At 42.3% G+C, this 17,472-nt stretch overlaps 1 long non-coding RNA gene across 1 annotated transcript in view; it reads right to left on the bottom strand.

Annotated features, from left to right (window-relative positions):
* Window positions 1-350: 350 nt before the first annotated feature.
* The window catches only part of LOC125484815, an 18,048-nt gene continuing 926 nt past the window's right edge, over window positions 351-17,472 (bottom strand). The window contains exons 2-3 of the long non-coding RNA XR_007263638.1: window positions 1,315-1,427; window positions 351-764 (exon numbers count right to left, since the gene is read on the bottom strand). This is a non-coding gene — a long non-coding RNA (uncharacterized LOC125484815). The remainder of the gene's footprint in view (window positions 765-1,314; window positions 1,428-17,472) is intronic.

Below are 17,472 nucleotides of genomic sequence, written 5' to 3'. Positions count from 1 at the left end.
TCACCGACTTGTTATGGCTCCAGATGGGATACCTCAAATTGTTAAGCTCCCATTTGAGGATGGATCAACTGGTACCTTTTTATATATACCCACCATCTCAGTTGTTTGCTACAAGGTTAATTTTTTTTTAAATCCTTTCTTTTGTGAATACCTTATTCCCAGATCAAATTAATTAATGCTTAAATTAAGTCAAAGGAGACTTTTAGTTATTAAATGTGAGGTAATGTTCAAACAAAACATGCCTCTCAGATATTATTGAAAAGTAGAGTGTAAACCATTGTAGCTACTACATTGGTTAGCACTAGGAATGTTGATGTTAGTCATTGACTACTCAACGTTAAGATTTTCGGCTTTGTAGTTTGATTTAAATTCTTTTGTCCCAATTCCTTTCTATGGTGGTTCATTGGCAGCACTAAGAGTTATAGAATGTCTTTTCCCTTTTCTTTAGCCGCAGTGCAAGGGTGTTTAATAGCTATTCTAAAGTCGTGATCTTCACAGCACACTATTCCAGACACTAGTAAGTCAGGCCATTAACGCACAGGAGGCCAGTGCTACAGTCAGTTTTTAACTCGTTGCTTAATATCGCTGGAAGGTTAAAATACAAACATATCTGTTGGAGATGGCTTCCTGCTGTGAGGATGAAGAGTACTCAGCATCTCATGATCATTTCCCTGACTCTGTTTCGGTGTGCAACGCCTTGATACAGGACTCTCCTGGATGGCCACAGTTTACATCTGCAGTCACCTTTCGGCTGCAGCTGGCATCTTTTAAAAAAAATGTTAGAATTAAAGGTTTAATATGTCCATTAGCACTTTGGGGTTCTGATCCATCGTCATGATTGACATAGTCATGTGCTAAGTATTTTAAAACTTTTTTTTTAACTGCCAACTAAGGGAGTTAAAAAAGAGAGGAGCCTCTCTGGTTGTAACATTCAAAACATCTTCACAATCACTGTCAACAGCTCATGCATTAACACACATTTCTCCACTCTCCAACTGTCCTTATTCTGCTGTCGGTTTTGTATAATGCCGATTGTCATTTCACATAGAAGATGTGAACCGGGATGCAATTAGTGCGAATAACCAACAAGAACCAGTTCAACCCACTCAGGAAGTTAACAGTTTGGGGAATCTGTAACAAATGGGGAGAGAGGGAGGGAGGAGGGGGGAGAGGGAAGGGAGGAAGGGAGAAAGGAAGGATTCATTGCCACATGTATTTTTAAAAAAAGCAGTGAAAAGTGTGAATTGTTGCTATGCTCCAGTGCAATTTTGAATTACTAAAAATATTAAAAGATGCCATTAAAACAGAGCTTACCTTCCTTCCTTCCTTCTTGTTCCTTCTCTGCTGCTCTGCTTGACATCTGCTGGGGTCTCTCGACCACAAGATATGATCTCCCCAATATTTGCCTTGCTAATTTCTGCCTCCACCTGGCACAAGTTACAACACATTCAGAACACAGCAGCACTAACAGTAACAACTTGTATGGGATAGTGCCGTTATTTCAGTAAATACAATACCCAAAATTAAGGGAAATAGACAGCAGCTGGGAACAGTGTAAGGGAAGTCAGCCATGATTGTATTAAGCAGACTCGCGGTCACATGGACTATCCGTATTCCTATTACCAATGTTCTCATGTACTTTAAGCTCCCCAAAATTTGACACCAAAACCCGTAACAGAAATTTGGATAACATAAAGGAAAAGAGAGAATTTAGAGACATTTTTCAGAGATTTTACTTCAGCAACTGAAGGCACAGCCATTAATGGTGTATCAATTCTAATAAAGCCTGTGTTAGAGAACAGAATTGAGGGAGCAAGAGGTCTGTGACTGTTGTATTTATTTGTCCAATCAATAAGGTACACAAAAGTTATCCAAAAAGGAGAAAAGTGGAGTTGAAGATTATCAGATCAGCCATGATCTCATCGAATGGGAGAGGAGGCTTGATGGGCTGAAAAGCCTACTTCTGTTCTTATATCTTGACGTCTTTAGTAGGATCATATTTTTTCTCTTATAAGTGAACGTTATCAGGCTTTATTAAATATAACTCTATACATCTTTTGGAACCCTACAGATTCAGGCTCCAGACCCCTCTCCCATTCAATGAGATCATAACTGATATGACATCACTACAGTATAGCTTGTTACAAATAAGCCCAGTCACTATTTTTAAAAGTATTATTACCCCTTTACTCCACATTGTAGGGCTAGACGGGGTGACAGAGAAAAGGTGGGGACCTCAAAGTTGAGAATTTCATAATTGAGGTGTACCACGCGAAGATCCATTGGAGGTCAACATTCAGAGGAATGATAGGTGAGCTGGACTTGCTACAAATTATGGCCATACTTCCTGTCTTTGCCAACCTTCACTGATCCTGGTGAATTTTTTTTAAAAATTAAGTCCTGCGATATCATTGGCACATTTTACCTCAATGATCTTTGAATGGGTTTTTTTAGCAAAATTGAGGTAATTGTGCAATTGGGGGCCAATCTGCAACAATCTGTTTGACACCTCCTGCTCCAGCTGAATTTTAAAGCTGGGGAGGTACATGGAGGTGATTCTGTCAACAGCGTATTATTTCAAATGGCATAACTAGAAGAGTGCATTATTTCAGCTCTCTTGCTCTTTGCCAATGCCTATGCAAGCACAAGCAAAACTGAAGTGCCGAGCCGTGTAGGGACAATATGCGCAATCATGCGGCAGAGGAAGTTTTTCACTGGTGTTGTCATCCAACAATACTGCAGCTACAGGTGAGCTATAAAGAAGTCTCCACGTCAAACACGGCAGCTCTGAATCACGGCCACATATTTCCATCCAACTTCTTTAGAATTAACATAAGACTGGCGAACACGAAGGTGGGTGTTTTGCAAAATGAAATTTCACTTACAAATGTTTCACATTTCGTTTGTTTCACTTTGTTCATATATACATCATTGTTTTTTATTGTGTCTTGCATAGTAAGAGAGCTAATCAACCCAGCCAACAGTCTACTCTCTCGAGCATCAGTAACGTGATGGAAGGTGTTACCAACAGTGCTATCAAGCAGCACCTGTTCAGCAACACCCAGTTTGGGTTCCGCCAGGGCCATTGAGCTCCTGACCTCATTACAGCCCTGGTTCAAACATTGACAAAACAACTGAATTCCAGAGGTGCAGTGAGAGTGACAACCCTTTACATCAAGGTTGCATTTGACTGAGTGTGGCATCAAGAAGCCCCAGCAAAACTGGAGTCAATGAGTATCAGGTGGCAAGTTCACCACTGGTTGGAGTCATACCTGGCACAGAGGAAGATGATCGTGGGTACTGAGGTCAGTCGTCTTAGCTTCAGGACATCTCTGCAGGAGTTCCTCAGCGTAGTGTCCTCAGCCCAACCATCTTCAGCTTCTTCGTCAATGACCTTCCTTCCCATCAGAAGGTCAGAAGTGGGTATGTTTGTTGATGTTTGCACAATGTTCAGCACCATTCACAACTCTTCAGATACAGAAGCAGTCCAGGTTGTAATGCAACAAGCTCAGGATAATGTCCAGGCTTGGCTTGACAAGTGGGAAGTCACATTTGTACCACACAAATGCCAGGCTATGACCATTGCCAATAAGAGTCAATCTAAACATCGCTCCTCTACATTCAATTTACAATCACTGGATTCCCTATCAACATCCTGGGGGGTCAGCAATGACCAGAAACTCAATTAGACTCACATAAACACAATGGCTACAAAAGCAGATCAGAGGCTAGGAATACAGAAGCTAGTAACTCACCTCCTAACTCCTAAAGCCTGTCCATCATCTACAAGGCACAAGTCAGGAGTGTGATGGAATACTCCCCACTTGCCTGGATGGGGGCAGCTCCAACAACATCCAAGGAGCCCCCTTGATTGGCACTACATCCACTCCCTTCACCACCAATGCACAGTAGCAGCAGTTTGTACTATCTACAAGATGCACTGCAGAAATTCACCCAAGAAATTCACTCAGACAGCACTTTCCAAACCCACAATTATGTCCAACGAGGAGGACAGGGCAGCAGATACATGGGAAAACTACCACCTACAAATTCCCCTCCAATCCACTCACCCTCCTGACTTGGAAATATATCACTGTTCCTTCACTCTCACTATGTCAAAATCCTGAAATTCCCTCCCTAAGGGCAAACTGGGTCAATCCATCACTGGTTGACTGCAATGGTTCAAAAAGGCAGCTTACAGGCACCTTCGAGTGCAACTTGGGACGAGCGAGAAATGCTGGTCAGCCAGAGGCCCCCACATCCCACAAATGAATAAAACAAACAGGCTTCAGGGCCAAATGGCCTGCTCCTATCCCAATATTCCTATGATTGGCACACAAAATGGCTATGGGCAAATTAGCAACATTTGCGTTATTGTGGAAAAATTACGATCGTGCTTTTATTTTTCACTTTTTAATTGAATGTCCAGGTCAGCACCCGTTGCGGTACTCACCACTCTACGGGTCATGACAGAACTTGCAGGCTCAGTTGGCCCTCTCTTCCATGCATTGTAAAAGGCATCTTCTGAGATCATTTTCAGCAGGCATAATTTATATATTGTAGCTGAACTCAACACCCTGTAGGCCAGCCAACTACCCTGAGATAGAAAGACATTTAGAAGTACTGATTCTGCCCTTTAACACTGCCAATGACTTATCTTGACTGACCAATCCCAAACCACCCTCCCACCTCCCGCAGGATACCTGGCCATTTCCACTTCACTTGTCTATGTACTCGATCCCATTGTCTGAACTCCCCTGGACCCGCCTCTACTCTTCCACACACTCCGATCCCACTTCACACCACACCATCACCACTGACACTCTTAGGTGTCCCGAGCCTTTATGCAAGATGCTATTCTTCTGTCCTCTACCTCATGCCATACAGGCAAAAAGAAAAGCCTTACATGCAACTACACAAGATTGACTGGCGCATGCTACCTTTAAATAAATGTGAGTTGTGTGCCATGAGATTCTTGCGTCAATGATTTTATCTTGAAGGTGGATCTTAATTTTAAACAGCGTTTGTGCCAAAGAGTATAATGGCATGAAAATACTTTACAAATACGAACCTGCTACTGGCCAGCATGAGACTGCATGCACTGCATCAACACTGCCCATTTTATCTCTGTATCACTCCTGCTGTTGGGAAACCAAAATTCGCCAACCCTCCTAATTAAATCACCCTGCGTGGGAGGTCTCCCACTTTTCTGGGTTCCGTACAAGCTCCCCCGAACAAGTACAAGTCTCTTTTCCTATCTTAAATTCTGTTTTTTTTTGCAACTTGTGGTACATTTGGCTTCAACCACTCTTAAGCGAATTAGATCATTCTGAACCAATATCTTGTTACTTAAGCAAAACAACTCTCAAAGGGAAGGCAAAGCCTTTTTAACCTTAAAAGTGTATTTAATATCAATTTGGAATAAAAGGTCCAAGCATCATCTTACGACAGAATAATATTCTGCTCCTTATAAATGATCATATCATCCAAATTACATAGACCAGTGCCTCGGGAAATCCTGATGAATTACAAATGTATAATTGAAGCATCTTGAGTATCTCGGTCAGAACAGGAAACAATCTCAGGTACATTCATCCTTGGCAGTGTCTTATCTATTTGGCATCTCCCCCCTCCCAGGTCTGTGACTGTCTTTAACACAAGTTCTTGTCTGGATCTCTCCAATTAGATTTCTGACCCTGCCACAGTAATAAACCAGCTCTTAACCAAGTCACAAATTACATCTTACCTGAATGTGACAAACGTAAGCTATCTAAGCTCATCTTCTCAACCAGCCTCAAGCTGTTGGCATGGTTGATCAAATAAGCCTTCTCCAACAACTCTCCACTGTCAGCCAGCTGGATAGGACTGTATTGGCCCGGTTACATTCTTAAAGAGTCATCAAGCATCATTTGCAATGGTTTCCTTTCTCACTCCTAAACCATTATTTCTGGTGTAACCCAAGGATCTCATTTTGGCCCCATGCTATTCCTCTTTCACGTGTGGCCAATTAGTGACCATATATGGATGCACAGCAATTATCGTCACATTTATGCTAGTGAAAAACAACTTTAGTTCTACCTCACCAGTAGCTTTCTCGAAGCCACCACAGTTATCAGACAACTATCTGACTTTCAGTATTGGATTAGAAGAAATTTCTGAACCCATTGGCTTTGCGGCCCACTCCAAACTCAGTTCCCAAGTCATTGACTGCATCTCTCCCCTGGCAACTGTCTGCAACAAAACCAGATGCTTCATAAACATGAGATAGCAAGAACTGCCAATGCTGGAGTCAGAGATAACAAAGTGTGGAGCTGGAGGAACACAGCAGGCCAGGTAGCATCAGAGGAACAGGAAAGCTGGTATTTCAAGAATTTCTGAAGAAGGGTCCCGACCCTTCTGATGCTGCCTGGCCTGCTGTGCTGCACCTGCTTCATAAATATGGTGTTATATCTGACCTCAAGATGAGCTCTCAAGTAAATATCCATGCTATTACTAAGACTATCTTTATCCCTCCTTCATAACATTAGCCAACACACCCCACTTTAGCTCATGTGCTGCTAAAACTCTCATTTACTCCTTTTTTACCTCTGGACTTGACAATTCCCAGCTGTCTTCTTACATTCTATCCATCTTTCAAAACTCTGCTGCCTGCATCTTACATGTACTAAGTCTCAATCACCTATCAGGTCTGATCTATACTGGCTCCCAATGCAGCTACGCTTTTCTTTTAAATTCCACAATGACCTTGCCTCTCCTTATCTTTGCAGTTTCTTTTGAGCCCCAGAACCTCCAAGATATCGGCACAGATCTAATTCTGGCCTCGTGAACATTCCTGACTTTAGTTGTTCAATAATTGGTAACCAAGCCTTCTATAGCTCAGATTCTATTTTTCAATGTTTTCTCTCTAAACTTCTTTAACCAAGTATTTGGTCATTTGATCTAATGTTGTCTTGCATTGCTTTCAGGTGTTTCTGTGAAGTGCCCTGGGATATTCTAAATGCACTATACAAATACAAGTTGCAGTAAGCATACTTAAGGGCTTGTGTCACTTTCCATCATCATTAACCCCATCCTTGAGTAACATTTTATTAAATGAAAGATAAAATGCACATCTTTGTTATAAACAAGTACGTCAAGAATCATTGAAAAAAAGAGTAACTCATGAAGTCACATTACAATAGTTAATTTAGAGTTAGATATCACCCACATGCTAAACACTAATACTTACAAATGACCTCTTTGGAATACTGGTCCAAGTGAGCTGATATAAATATGACGTGGTTTTCCCAGAACATATTCTTCTCAGACACCTTCCTTTCTCTCCTCAGGATGCTGAGTCATTGTTAAGAATATGACTCTGGGAGCATCAGTCACACAATGGCTCACTGTCAATTATTCTGATTAGAGTGCTCAGAATTTATTGCAATTTTGCAAAGAAGAAATGACTTGCTTTCTGCATTCATTACTCACCCTGCTGACTGTCTTCGGAAGAAGTGATAACCAAACGTCAGCAAATGAGAGCAAAGGCAAGACCATGAAGAATTTCTTCATAGATCATAGAATCCCTACAGTGTGGAAACAGGCCAATGGCCCAAGAAGTCCACACCGGCCCTCTGAAGAGCATCCCACCCAGACCCATTCCCCTAATTTCCCATGTCTAAGCCACCTAACCTAAACACCCCGAGGCACTATGGGCAATTTTGCACGGCCAATCCACTTACCCTACACATCTTTGGAGTGTGGGAGGAAACCAGAGCACCAGGAGGAAACCCACGCAGACACGGTGGGGGGAACGTGCAAACTCCTTACAAACATGTAATACATCTGCCTCTAATGCATGCACACTGTCATTATACTTTGTTAATTTCACTGTTTAAAACAGCCAGTCAACAGTAACATGAATGTCCCAATATTCAACTCCTTACATGGGTGCGTGGTGGAAGTGAAAACCCTATCCTATCCTAGTGAAGTCCTTCTTTTATATTTCATTCTGACCAGATAATGAGGAAACAAAGGACTGCTGGATATATACTTGAAACTGATGAAGTTAGAGGGCAACAGAGCTAGGGCTGGAGAGTGGGGCGAGCAGGGTAGTTCTTTTGAGAGCCAGTACAGACACAATGGGTTGAATGGCCTCCTTCTGGGCTGTAAAATTCTATAATTCATAAAAATCCTTCAGTAGAAGATTTAACTATATTTAAGAAAAAGTTTTTTCTTTAATTTAACCTTTTTGTTAGATTTTGATAATTTAAAATTATTTTTACTTGCTAAACTAAAGGCAGTGACAGAAATCTGAAAGAGAAAAAAAACAATATTCAGCAGGTCTGACAGCATCTGTGGAAAGAAAAAGGGATTTGGCATTTTGAATCAAATATGACTACTTCAGACTTCTAGAAAAGAATCATAAGAGTCACACAGCATGAAAACAGACCCTTCAGTCCAAATAGTCCATGCCAACCACATTCCCAAATTAAACCAGACCCACTTGATGCATTGGTCCATATTCCTCCTATTCATGTTCTTATCCAAATGACTTTTACATGTTGTAGCTGTAGCTGCATCCACCACTTCCTCTGACAGTTCATTCCACACAGGAACACTTTGTGTAAAAAAAGTTGCCCCTGACATCCTTTTTAAAACTTTCTCCTCTCACCTTAAAAATGTGCCCTTGGTTTTGAACTGCCCCACCCTAGGGAAAAGACCCTTGCTATTCACCTCATCCGTGACCCTCGTGATTTTATAAACCTCTAAGTTCACCCCTCAACCTCCTATGCTCCAGTGAAAAAAGTCCCAGCCTATCATATTTGACTCAAAACATTTTTTGTTCAAGGGTAACAGTATAAGGATTTTTTTTATTCATTCATGGGATGAGGGTATCGCTGGTTAGGCAACATTTATTACCCATCCCTAATTGCCCAGAGGGCAGTTCAGGGTCAACCACATTGCTGTGGGTCTAGAGCCACATGTGGCCAGACCAGGTACGGATGGCCGTTTCCTTCCCTGAAGGACACTAGTGAACCAGATGGATTTTCCCTGACAATCGACAATGGATTAACGGTCATCATTAGACTCTTAATTCCAGATAATTATTAAATTCCAATTCCACCATCTGCCATGGTTGGATTTTAACCCAGGTCCCAGAATGCTGTCTGGGTCTCTGGATTAATAGTCTAGTGATAATACTACGAGGCCATCACTTCCCCACTTTGGACAGAGATAACGAAAAGTTTCTTCACCCAGAGAGTGGCAAGACTGTGGAATTCTCTGCCACAGCAAACTGTTAAGGCCATAACAGTGAATATTTTCAGAGAGGAATTAGACATAGCTCTTATGTTGATGGAATAGAAGGGTATGGGGAGAAAGCAAGAACTCAGTCCTGAATTGGATGATCAACAATGATCATACTAAATGGAAGTACAGGCTCGAAGAGCCGAAAGCCCACTCCAGCTCCTATTTACTGTGTTTCATACCCGAATATTTCCAGAATGTTGCTTTATTTTGTTTTCGAGCTTAACAAATGAAGCTACTTTTAAATAATAACTTGCAGCTCAAATCTGATATCTTGGTGCTTTATTGTGTCATTTTAATTTCAACCACAACTGCAGGACATTATTTCTCTTTGCCCTTGACTCCCTATGATAGCTTTGTGTTGCTGGCCTTATTAATGGTTCCATCTCTACTTAATGCAACATGACCAGCACATTCAACAACAAAAACAGGAAGTTGCTGGAAAAGCTCAGCAGGTCTGGCAGCATCTGTAAAGAAAAATAAAGAGTTAACGTTTCGGGTCCGGACCTGAAATGTTAACTGATTGTTTTTCTTCACAGATCCTGCCAGACCTGCTGAGCTTTTCCAGCAACTTCCTGTTTTTGTTCCTGATTTACAGCATCTGCAGTTCTTTCGGTTTTCATAACCAGCACATTATTTGCATTGGCTTCTCACACCCAACATTAAATCTTCAACTCTTATCCACATCCTTATCAACTTTAGGGACTGTTCTGCAGCTTTCCAAAGTGACCTCCCATGGTTATCCAGATGCAGACTCCTCCTCCTCAATCAAAACTCTCTCTGCTGCCCAAAATCTTTGCTGCACCTTATTCATGACCCAATTCTCTCACCTGCTCCCTGTTCCAACATAATGGGTTGGATTTAACATACGGAAGAAGTTGAGATTGAAGTCAAAATGTCAAAACTCTAACCAACCACCACCCCCCCCCAACCAACCCCATTCCACAATCAGTCCTTATCTTTCCAATTACACGTAAATATTCCCCCTCAAGATTCCCTGCGATGACTTGCCCACCACCAATGTCAGACTCACCAGCCTATAGTCCCCTGGCTTTTCCTTATCACTTTTCTTAAATAATGGCATAATTTTAACCAAACTCCAGTCTTCCGGCACCTCACCTGTGGCTATTGATGATACAAATATCTCAGCTCCGGGCCCAGCAATCTCTTTCCTTGTTTCCCACTGAGTTCCAGGGTACACCTTATCAGGTCCCAGAGATTTATCCACCTTTACGCATTTTAAGACGTTCAGCACCTCCTCCTCTGTAATATGGACATTTTTCAAGATTTATTTCCCCACATTCTCTATTTTCCATATCCTTCTCCACAGTAAACACTGATGTAAAATACTCGTTTAGTATCTCCCCCATCTCCTGCAGTTCCACACACAGGCAGCCTTGCTGATCTTTAAGGGCCCCTATTCTCTCCCTAGTTACCCTTTTGTCCTTAATGTATTTGTAGAATCTCTTTGGATTCTCCTTACTCCTATTTGCCAAAGCTCTCATGTCGCCATTTTGCCCTCCTGATTTCCCTCTTAAGTATACGCCTACTGCCTGTATACTCTCCTAGGGATTCACTTGATCTCTGTTGTCTATACCTGATGTAGCTTCCTTCCTTTTCTTGATCAAAACCTCACTTTCTCTAGTAATTCAGCATTCCCTATATGTACCAGCATTGCCCTTCACCCAACAGGAACATACGGTCTCTGGATTCTCGTTATCCCATTTTTGAAGGCTTCCCATTTTCCAGCAGCCCTTTTACCAATGAACATCTGTCCCCAGTCAACTTTTGAAAGTTCTTGCCTAACACCTTCAAAATTTGCCTTCCTCCAACTTAGAACTTTAACTTTTAGATCCTTTTCTATCACTATTTTAAGACTAATAGAATTATGGTCACTGGCCGCAAAGTCCTCCCCCACTGACACCTTAGTCACCTGCCCTGCCTTATTTGCCAAGAGTAGGTCAAGTTTTGCATCTTCTGTAGTAGGTACATCCACATACTGAATCAGAAAATTTTCTTATATACACTTAACAAATTCCTTTCCATCCAAGCCTTTAACACAATGGCAGTCCCAGTCTATGTTTGGGAATTTAAAATTTCCTACCATAATCACCTTTTATTCTCACAGATAACTGAGACCACCTTACAAATTTGTTTCTCAATTTCTCGCTGAATACTAAGGGTGGGGATTTATAGTACAATCCCAATAAGGTGATCATCCCTTTCTTATTTCTCGGTTTCACCCAACTAACTTCCCTGGATATATTCCCTAGAATATCCTTAGTACAGTAGTAATGTTATCCTTAATCAAAAACTCCACTCCCCTTCCTCTCTTGCTCCCTTTTCTTTCCTTCCTATAGCATCTATACCCTGGAACTTTAAGCTGCCAGTCCTCTTCATACTGAGCCACGACTCTGTAATTGCTATGATATCTCAGACCCCTGTTCCCAGCCATGCTCCGGGTTCATCTGTCTTATCTGTTAGGCCACTTGCATTAAAATAAATGCAGTTTATCAGTCCTACCTCATTCTCTGCTTTGTTCCTGGCTGTTTGACTTGTTCATTTTCCCAACCATATCCGTTTCAGACTGCTCTCTTTCCTCACTATCTCTATGGGTCCCAACCGCGCGCACCCCCACATCCCTTTACTAGGAGAATCCAAAGGGGTTCTACAAATACATTGAGGAAAGAATAGGGGCCCTTAAAGATCAGCAAGGCCACCGATGTGTGGAACCGCAGGAGATGGGGGAGATACTAAACAAGTATTTTGCGTCAGTGTTTACTATGGAGAAGGATATGGAAGATAGAGAATGTGGGGAAATAAATAGCAACATCTTGAAAAATGTCCATGTTACAGAGGAGGAGGTGCTGAACATCTTAAAATGCATGAAGGCGAATACATACCCGGGACCTGATAAGGTGTACCTTGGAATTCTGTGGGAAGCGAGGAAAGAGATCGCTGGGCCTCTTGCTGAGATATTTGTATCACTGATAGCCACAAGTGAGGTGCCAGAAAACTGGAGGTTGGCTAACATTGTGCCACGATTTAGGAAAGGTGGTCAAGAAAACCAGTGAACTATTGAGCCTGGCATTGTTGGTGGACAAGCTGGTGGAGGGAATCTTCAGGGATGAGATTTACATACATTTGGAAAGGCAAGAACTGATTAGGGATAGTCAACATAACTTTGTGCATGGGAAATTGTGTCTTACTAACTTGATTGAGATTTTTAAAGAAGTAACAAAGAGGATTGGTGAGGGCAAAGCAGTGGAAGTGATCGATATGGACTTCAGTAAGGCGTTTGAAAAGGTTCCTCATGGTAGACTGGTTAGCATGGTTAGATCACATGGAATACAGGGAGAACTAGCTATTTGGATACAGAACTGGCTACAAGGTAGAAGACAGAGGGTGGTGTTTGAGGGTTCCTTTTCAGACTGGAGGCCTGTGACCAATGGAGTGCCACAAGGATTGGTGCTGGGTTCACTGCTTTTTGTCACTTATATAAATGATTTGGATGTGAATATAGAAGGTACGGTTATTAAGTTTGCACATATCACTAAAATTGGAGATGTATTGGACAGCAAAGAAGGTTACCTCAGAGTACAGCAGGATCTTGATCAGATGGACCAATGGGCAGAAGCGTGGCAGATGGAGTTTATTTTAGATAAATGTGAAGTACTGCATTTTGGAAAGGCAAATCAGGGCAGGACTTATACACTTAATGGTAAAGTCTTGGGGAGTATTGCTGAACAAAGAGACCTTGGAGTACAGATGCATAGTTTCTTGAAAGTGGAGTCACACATAGATAGGATAGTGAAGATGAGCTTTGGTATGCTTGCCTTTATTGGTTACTGCATTAAGAATAGAAATTGGGAGGTCATATTGTGGCTGTACAGGACATTGGTTTGGCCACTTTTGGAGTATTGCGTGCAATTCTGGTCTCCCTGCTATAGGAAGGATTTTGTGAAACTTGAAAGGGTTCAGAAAAGATTTATAAGGATATTGCCAGGGTTGGAGGGTTTGATATATAGGGAAAGGCTCAATAGGCTGGGGCTACTTTCCCTGGAGCATCCGAGGCTGAGGAGTGACTTTACAGAGGGTTATAAAATCATGAGGGACATGGATAGGGTAAACAGACAAGGTCCTTTCCCCAGGGTGGGGTAGTCCAAGACTAGAAGGCATAGATTTAAGGCGAGAGGGGAAAGATATAAAAGGGATCTAAGAGGCAACATTTTCACAGAGACAGTGATGCTTATATGGAATGAGCTGCCAAAGGAAGTGGAGGAGGCTGGTACAATTACAACATTTAGAAGCCATCTGGATGGGTATATGTATAGGAACAGTTTAGAAAGGTACGGGCCAAAAGCTGGCAAATGGGACTAGATTTATATAGCACCGAAGGGTCTGTTTCTGGGCGTATATCTCTACGACTTTCCGACCCTAACCTTCTGTCACCAAGTTGCCCATGTCTAGAATTGTGGGGAGGTCTGGACACGGGGCGCGCACCCAACCTCTCTACAGATGGGTGGGCTGTAAATTGAAATATTTCCATGAAGCTGCAATCCTCATTTTACTTGCTAGAGGGAGGAGAGGACAACTTTGGGGAAAAGCGGGAGTACTTTTACAGCACTGATTGTGGACCAGGAGGAGCTTCCCACTGCTTCAGTTTCCCAGTCTCTTCCATCGCACTCATCAAAGAAGCCTGGGATTGGGAATCCAGTCCCCAGGATTGAACACCCCACTCCTGGGTTCAGGGATTGATCTTTGCCAGGATCTCTCCAACATCAGGGATGAGATATTTATTGGAATTGGAGCCAGAGGTGATGAATCAGCCTGATCAGTACTTTTCCTTAAACCGCTCCTTCCCTTTCCTTATCCTCTTACCACTCACAATAAAGCTCAGAATAATGTGAATGGTAACAGTATACCCACATCCTTCCGTTTTGATTCACATCCTGTCTGTCTTGCATCAAAAATACTTTTCTGACGTTGCACTTGCGCAATGATTTTTTTGTTGTTCCTGTAGCCTGCTCCTAATTTCTCCCCAGTTGACTGGAAGCCAAACTGCCACATAAGCAGACTTTTCAGTCACAGAGCTGCCAAGATCAAAAGACAAAACACCGTGGATCACATGGCAATGATCTTGCCAACAATACCAGCTCCTGTTATTATATAGGCCATCAAGTTAAAGATATTGTGATTTGCAAGCACTTCTTGGCGTACATTATGATCTCCAGACTTTATGAAATCTCAAGGTTTGAAGTAAAACATGGACAAGGAAACCTCCTGTTGATTGCCATGTACCAGCCTCCCTCAGCTGATGAATTGGTACTCCTCCATGTTTAACAACACTCGGAGGAAGCACTGAAGGTGACAAGGGTGCAGAACGATACTGCAATGTCCACCACTAAGAGTGGCTTGGCAGCAATACTACTGATCGAGTTGGTCGGGTCCTAAAGGACATAGCTGCTAGACTCGGTATGTGGTAGTTGGCAAGGGAATCAACGAGAGGGAGCAACATATTTGACCTCAGCCTCATAAATCTGCCGATTGCAGATGCACTTGTCCATGACAACGTTGGAAACTGTGGCCACAGCATAGCCGTTGTGGAGGCGAAGTTCCACCTTCATACTGAGAATGCCTCACATCATGTTGTATGGCACTATCACCGCGCTAAATGGGGAAGACTTTTAGCTGATCTAGCAACTCAAGCCTAGGCATCCATAAGGCACATTGGACTATCAGCAGCAGCAAACTCATACTCCTATGCAATCTGCAACCTCATGGCTTGGCATATCTCCCACGCAACCATTACCATCAAGCCAGGGGATCAACCCTGGTTCAATGGAGGGTGCAGGAGGGCATGCCAGGTGCAGCACCAAGCATACCTAAAAATAAGGTGTCAACTTGGTGAAGATACCAAACAGGACTACTTGCATACCAAACAGCATAAGCAGCAAGTGATAGACAGAGCTCAGCATTTCCATAAACAATGGATCAGATTAAAGCTGTGCAGTACTGCCACATCTAGTCTTGAATGGTGGTAGACAATTAAACAACTCTGTGGAGTAGGCGGCCTCACAAATATCCCCCATCCTCAATGATGGAAGAGTCCAACACATCAGTGCAAAAGATAAGATTGCTGTTCATGCTTCAGCCAGAAGTGCCAAGTGGATGATTCATCTCCACCTCCTCCAGAAGTCGCCACCATTACAGACATCAGTCTTTAGTCAATTCAATTCACTCCACATGATAACAAGACACAGCTAGAAACACTGACAACATTCCTGCAATAATACTGAAGACTTGTGCTCCAGAACGTACAACACCCCTAGCCAAGTTGTTCCAGTAGTTACCTCACTGGCGTCTTTACAAAATGGAAAATTGCCCCAGGTATATGCATAAAAGCAGGAAAAATCCAACCCGGCCAATTACCACTTCATCAGTCTTCTCATCGGTAAAGTGATGGAAGGTGTCATCAACAGTGGTATCAATCAGCACCAGCTCAGTGACCCTTAGTTTGGATTCTGCCAAGGCCACTCAGCTCCTCACCTCATCACAGCCTTACGTTAAACATGGACAAAAGAGCTGAACTCCAAAGGTGAGGTGTGGGTGACTGTCCTTGACATCAAGGCTGCATTCGACTGAGTGTGGCATCAAGGAGCCCGAGCAAAACTGGAGTCAAAGTGAATCAGATGGAAACCTCTTTGTGGGTTAGAAACATACCTGGCACAAAGAAAGATACTTGCAGTTGCTGGAGGTCAGTCATCTCCAGGATATCTCTGCAGGCGTTCCTCGGGGTAGAGTCCTAGGCCCAACCATCTTCAGCCACTTCATCAATGATCTTCCCTCCATCATAAGGTCAGAAGTGGCTGTTCAGTAACTGCACACACCATTCAGCACTATTCACAACTCCTCAGATACTGAAACCCAGAAATGAATTAAAAAATCTTTTGCTCCGTGTGTGATCTTGTGTATTGCAATCACCTGGTCCTGGATGTTTGTCTTGTCTTGTCTTAAAATCTGATTCATCATTAACATCAAGACCATTAACCAACACAATACCACCTTGTGCAATTATACGGCTGAAAATCTTCATCATACTACCTTTGATAGCAAAGTCAAAAGCGTCCACAAAACTTCTCTCTGAATATATCGTTGGCGTCTCTTTTCTTACTTTTCCCCAATTTCAACTTATCTTTCTCCATAAAATATTCTGGGATATTTCAATTTTCCAAATACATGCTCAAAATAGGCTATCACTGTTCGTGGTTTCTTCAGTTTAGTTTGCCAAAAAGGAAGAAAGTAGAAATATCTGTTTCTTGTTAGTTATTACTGAAACAAGTTCACCTGCTTCCCTTGTTTCCAGAATTTAACACCAAATGTAGAAAAAAAAAGCTGGAATTTCAAACAAGGTTAGCAATAGGATAAAGAATTGCTGATTGTAAATTGACACGCTGAAGCTGTCAATTAAATACACCAAATATTTAAATTATTCTTTTAGGATTGAAGGAATGCCAGCCTTTGGTTCTGGATTCAATGGGTGAAACTGAGGAAGGTACATTTCATTAGTTGTTCAGAACATTAATGTTTCAAAAGGCTTTAGCAGTGAAACCACTGGGCAGTAATGGTGTCATCATCATAGTATACAGGTTGTTCTACATCTATTTCAGAGTGTGATACTGCGCGCTCCAAATAGGAATACAAATAATTGTATACAAGTTGTGACCAAAACAGGGCAAAGTAGACACAAACCTGCAAGAAGCATTATTTCATCCAAATTAATTCATTGTAGTTCAGAACAACTTTTTACCAGCCACAGACAGAAAGCTGCATGAACTTGCATTAATATAATGACTTCACTGTCAAATGATTGGAATTCTTGTGGTCAGTCAGTTACTTGTTTTTGAAAACTGGTTAGCTGATTTTTTGATCCATTATGGTTTTTACTTATATTTTCTATAAGAGGTATATTGCTGGAGGTCACAAATTAGACCAGCTTATTTGGGGCTAGATGGTTGCTACAGTGATATACTGAAACAGAAGCTGCAGCAAGCAATTTTAGCTCAGTGACCTCCTCCAGCAGCAGCTATATGCACACAGACCTGGTCCAGCAGCACGCACGCTGACCCACACCAGTAGCAGCAGCAGTGTGCACGCTGACCCTCTCCAGCAGCAGCAGCAGTG

Source organism: Rhincodon typus, chromosome 14, assembly GCF_021869965.1.
Source record: "Rhincodon typus isolate 14 chromosome 14, sRhiTyp1.1, whole genome shotgun sequence".
NCBI lineage: Eukaryota > Metazoa > Chordata > Chondrichthyes > Orectolobiformes > Rhincodontidae > Rhincodon > Rhincodon typus.
This window is presented reverse-complemented; position numbering and strand designations above follow the sequence as displayed.